Below are 6,209 nucleotides of genomic sequence, written 5' to 3'. Positions count from 1 at the left end.
AAAGTATAGAAATACTTTCTAAATCAAATTAAATTGTATTAGTCGCACACACAGTCATACACATACAACTTTAAAAAAACATTATCAATAAAAATAAATAAATTAGGGAATAAACTGGAGACAAAATAGAGAAACCTTATAGAAAATATAGCTAGAGAAAATAAAAACTAATATAAACATAGCTATACAATATAGAAAACGTATAGATGAACACTATGTCAAATTAAAAATAAATGAATTTAAACCGTAATGACCAGGGAGTGTGCAAAATGCATGAATGAGCAGATGTGAAATATTCATAAGCATTCATAAATTGATATTTACGTGGTATAAAATCACTTTGAATGTCATTTTACATGACATTTATTGCCATCCTACTGAAAGCAGCAGCAGATAGTTCACCTCAGATCCTGAAAATAAAATAAACCATTTGAAATTGAAATTTAGAACTGTGCAAATCAACACATATCAGTGATTCAGCATCTATATTTAATCATGTTAAAGAGGTTTAATATGTATTAATTAGATTATAAACTTTACCGTTTTGTTGGAGTGCAGTAAGTGCACTATTCTGTGCTTCTGAATGGCTGTATTTAAATTTCTGTGGTGTTTCGTCTGGTGCAGCTAATTTGCTTATGACTGCGTATCTTGCCACGTAGCGTGTTGTTAGGACATGGGGTTACAATGTAACCTGCTCAGGTAATGTTTACCTTCGTAATATTTATATTATTTGCTAATTAATAACCACATCATGTGGACCTCTGAATCTGCGTCTCATTTCATGGCTGCTACTGTCCACCAGAGGTCGCATTTCGGTCATGGACGCATACTTTGAGAGTCTTCCTGACTGAATGAATCAAATATCCTATTTTATCCTGGGGTGCTGAAATATAATTGGCTAAACTGGCAGTGGGCGGTTAAAGGGACCAAAACAAACACATTTTCAAAGCAGATATCTGACTTCAGCATTGTTTTTCAGATAGACACAACTGTTCACTTGGCATGTTTCTTAAATATCTGCAAACATATTATGGTATTTTTATGCTTTTGAAGAGTCAAAAACTTACATACAGCACCTTTAACAAATTTTACATTAAATAAAATTTCCTCTGTCACCCTTTATACTACACTGACCCCAAAATGCATTTAGACACAGTTTGTTAGCAGATGCCATTTGATTTGACGTTTTATTCATGCACACATTCTTCAGAGTGATTTAAGTGTGTTTTTTCGGGCCACTGTATATTAACACCATTATTTATGTCGCCCGTCGGCAGCCCATATGCTTTAAGTTACAGTGAATCTGAGCTCTGGTTGAAGAAGAACTGGAAGAGAGTCTGGAAGGAAACGGTTAACGGCTTTCCTCAGTCTGACACATGGATTCTCTTTCTAGTGGTTTTAGAGACAACAGACCTGTGGCTCCCATCGCAGAGATGATTCACAATGAATATGCATGCTTCCAATTACACCAGGAAATAATGAAACAATAAGGGCCCTCTGCCCAGCATCCACTGTCACTCATGCGGTCTCTCATTTAGTTGAAAACACTGTGACCGGGTCAGACTCGGACCACTGCAAGACTTTAGTGGTCGTATAAGAGCACTGTGGTAACACCAAGATTAACTGATTGTAAAGTGGTGTCTTAGATAAGATACTGAATGAGCTAAATCTAAAAGAATACCACAGTACATGTCCAAAAACACATGGTTTGGTTGAATTCCACTCAAAACATTGGCATTCGTTTTTCTTCCCTAGGAGTGCTCATTCACACGAAGCCAGAGCTTTCGATCTGTTTATTCCCATTTCAAAAAGGAAATTCTGAAAACATGGCATTGTCTCAAGAAATGTCTCAAGAAATGTCTGCTGCATACACAAAACCACAGGTCAATTCAAAATGATGTAGTATGCAGTCTATGCATGGCAGACCAGTATGTGGCATGTGGCGTCAACTCTTCCCATTTTTATTTCAGGAGGGCTAATAATTCAACTGTGTGTATATATATATATATATATATATATATATATATATATATATATATATATATATATATATATATATATATATATACACATATGCCGAATTGCATTGTGGATCCGTCGGCGCCAATTCAGCATATGTGTATATATATGTATATATATATATATATATATATATATATATATATATATATATATATATATATATATATATATATATATATATATATATATATATACACACAGTTGAATTATTAGCCCTCCTGAATTATTAGCCCCCCTGTTTATTTTTTCCCCATTTTCTGTTAGACGGAGAGAAGATTATTTCAACACATTTCTAAACATAATAGTTTTAACAACTCATTTCTAATAACTGTATAATTTTATCTTTGCCATGATGACAGTAAATAATATTTGACTAGATATTTTTCAAGACGCTTCTATACAGCTTAATTTGACATTTAGATTAACTAGTTTAATTAGTTTAACTAGACAGGTTGGGTTAATTAGGAAAGTTATTGTATATCGATGGCTTGTTCTGTAGACTACGGAAAAAAATATATAGCTTAAAGAGGCTAATAATTTTGACCTTAAAATTAAAAACTGCTTTTATTCTAGCTGAAATAAAACAAATAAGACTTTCTCCAGAAGAAAAAATATTATCAGACATCCTGTGAAAATTTCCTTGCTCTGTTAAACATCATTTGGGAAATATTTAAAAAAGAAAAAATAATTCAAAGTGGGGCTTATAATTCTGACTTCATCTATATATATATATATATATATATTAGGGCTGGGCGATTAATCGAAAAGTAATTGAAATCGACATTCACAACCTATAATCGAGATAATTTTTCCAGAACGATTTGTTCAGTTTTCAATTTGTTAAAGGCTGTGGCTGATTTCTACTTCTGCGGCCACTTTGCAGCCACATCTGATCTCCGGTCAAGTAGGACGATGGACCCATTCTTGAGCTTTACTTTGCACTACATTGACGATGATTGGAAGCTGCTCCAGAGATGCCTTTAGACGGCATATAAAACTTGTCAGTGAACTATGAGGGCAAATATTTTTTTAAAATAAATAAAATAATCGCACATTAATCGTAATTGAGATAAAATGTTCAATTAATCGAGATTTTGAATTTAGGCCAAATCGCCCAGCTCTAATATATATATATATATATATATATATATATATATATATATATATATATATATATATATATATATATATATATATATATATATATATATATATATATATATATATATAAACTCTTCCTTTCCAATATGATACGCATTCTAAACCAAAACAAATATTGGTTTAGGTTTCAAAGCTTCATCAAAATCAGCCATCACTAAGACTTGACATGCACATGCACATAAACCTTGCACAGTATCATGCCGTTATTGTTGTTGCGGGTACACATGTTATAGAGTGTCTGACTAGGGTCAAGATTTCAGGTGATGACATCATTTGTACACAAAATATACAGATTATGTATACACACAAAACTGCAAGGGTGTTGTTTTCATAGGCTTTTTAAAAAATTGGGATTTCAAGCTCCCAATCTGCCGGATAAGTGTAGTTGAAAAGCAGATATGATGCAACATTTTTGCATATACAGTTAAACCAATATTCATGTATGGATCCTGTAGTTCACTGATGGTTTTCATAAGATTTTAATGTAAGCTTCATTAATTTTCCTTTGGCTTAGTCCCTTTATTCATCAGGGATTGCCACAGTGGAATGAACCGCCAACTTATCCAGCATTTGTTTTACACAGCGGATGCTTTTCCAGCTGCAACCCAGTACTGGAAAACACCCATATACTCTCACATTCATACACATACACTACGGACAATTTAGTTTATTCAATTCAGCAATAGCGCATGTGTTTGGACTGTGGGGGAAACCTGGGAGCACCCAGAGGAACCCCACGGCAACACAAGGAGAACATGCAAACTCCACACAGACATGCCAACTGGCCCAGCCGGGATTTGAATCAGCGACTTTCTTGCTGTGAGGTGACAATGCTAACCAATGAGCCACTGTGTCATCCCCTATAAGCTTCTATGATTCTTTTTTCTATTCATGAGAAAGTTATTTGTTAAACTTAACTTTTTGATACTTGACACTAGTTACTGCCATAGATTTTTAAGTTGAATCAAGTCATTTTTAAACTTATATTACATAAACCTGACATATAAAGTGGGCTGTACGGTGGAGCAGTGGGTAGCCCGTTTACCTCACAGCAAGAAGGTTGCTGGTTCCAGCCTCGGCTGGGTCAGTTGGCGTTTCTGTGTGAAGTTTGCATGTTCTCCCCGTGCTCGCGTGGGTTTCCTCCGGGTGCTCTGGTTTCCCCCACAGTCCAAAGACATGCTGTATAGGTGAATTGTGTAAGCTAAATTGACCGTAGTGTATGAGTGTGTATGGATGTTTCCCAGTGATGTGTTGCAGCTGGAAGGGCATCCGCTACATAGAACATATGCTATATAAGTTGCCGGTTCATTCCGCTGTGGCGACCCCAGATTAATAAAGGGACGAAGCCGAAAAAGAAATGAATGAATGAATGAATGATTCTTTCAATGTAAAATAAAGGTTAATATGAGTAGGCTATTATTATTGTTAATTCTCAAACATATCGTCAACTTGGAATTATAAGGTTCTATCTGCGTTCTGAATGACTTTGAGATATTGAGCTTCAAAGTTTTTGCATTCCATATAGCAAACAGTATGTGTGCAACATTTGTTTTTGTTTTTGTTTTTTTAAAGTCTTAAAATGTAAACAATAAGTTGTCATTTAATAAGAATATGTCAATAACTCAATTTTGACAGATAGAACCTTATAATTCTAAAGTGACGATATGGTAAAACAACAACAATAATAATATTAGGCCTATGTGTAGGTCTACTGTTGCTTAAAATGCAAAATTTTGTACAGTCATTATGGTGGACTTGAACAGATCGACTTTCAATATGTCCTGTTTGTTAATTCACAGTAAAATGATGACATCAGAATAGAACTATTCATAATTATAAAGTTGATTTATTGTTTGAGACATGTGCTTGTCATTTGTCATTGACAGCATTCTTAGACCATTTGTTTTCACTGGTAAAATCAGATGCTTGTCATTATCAGATTTCTTCTTGCATTATATTCAACATTATATAAGCTAGAGTAGCTATACTGACACTGTAAAACATTTATTTTCATGCCCAACACTATGTGTTAACTATGAAAGAAAAAACATATCAAATGCTTGTCACTGTAAAATGCGTTATGATCATTTAAATGATGTGCGGCCAGTTTCATTTTCACTTCCTAGTGCAGCTAATGGCTGCCGTCACAGTGATAAAACACACACACATGCAAATCATTCTTTCAGCACGGCTCTCAAACAATCGCTGTGCAACAATCTGAATGTTATTTACAACTTTATTGTTATTCACAGCCTATGCAGGTTCTGTTCACTAAAGTAGCCGTCATTGGTGTGCTGCGTGCACACGCACGTTCTCGGTAGCTCGTGATCAGCCAACACAATCACACGGCAATTCGTAACTTTTTGATTTAGTGGCTAATTCGTACAATTTAGTACGATTTGCTCATCCGCCAATGACGGTTGGGTTTAGGGGTGGGGTTAGGTGCCACGCCTCCTTTTTAAAATCGTACAATTTCGTACGACTGAACTCGTACGAATTCGTACGAATTAGCCACTAAACTGTCAAAACGTAAAATACTTACGTTTTCTCGTGAGATCAGGCTGGATCAGCTCACATGTGATTTCGCGGCTGCGAATACATCATTACATGAAGACAGAAATGACATTTCTGTGTGAATTATACCTTATAAATACAGCATGTGACACTTTTAACGCCATTTGAAGGTGTTCATGTTCCTGTGAAGACTTGTGCTTTATGCTTCTCTTCTGACCTTGAAAATATAATTGGCTGAATCGTAGAAAAGCTGAATTAAGATCGTGTGTAGGGTCGAATCGAGATCGTGATCTTTTTTCGATTAATCGTGCAGCCCTAATCCCCACAATCAAATCTAAATTACTGATTTAGTTTTTTTTAATAGAGTTATTCAAGTCATCTGGTGAAGTATTTATATCACAATATATAATCGCAGAAAAACTAAATATCGCAATGTCAGACATTTCCAATATCATGCAACCCTAGCACAAATATCCAAAAACATGGTGGTAAATCAAGAGGAGCAGGAGCAT

Source organism: Danio aesculapii, chromosome 7 (assembly GCF_903798145.1).
Source record: "Danio aesculapii chromosome 7, fDanAes4.1, whole genome shotgun sequence".
In the NCBI taxonomy this organism is placed as follows: domain Eukaryota; kingdom Metazoa; phylum Chordata; class Actinopteri; order Cypriniformes; family Danionidae; genus Danio; species Danio aesculapii.
This window is presented reverse-complemented; position numbering follows the sequence as displayed.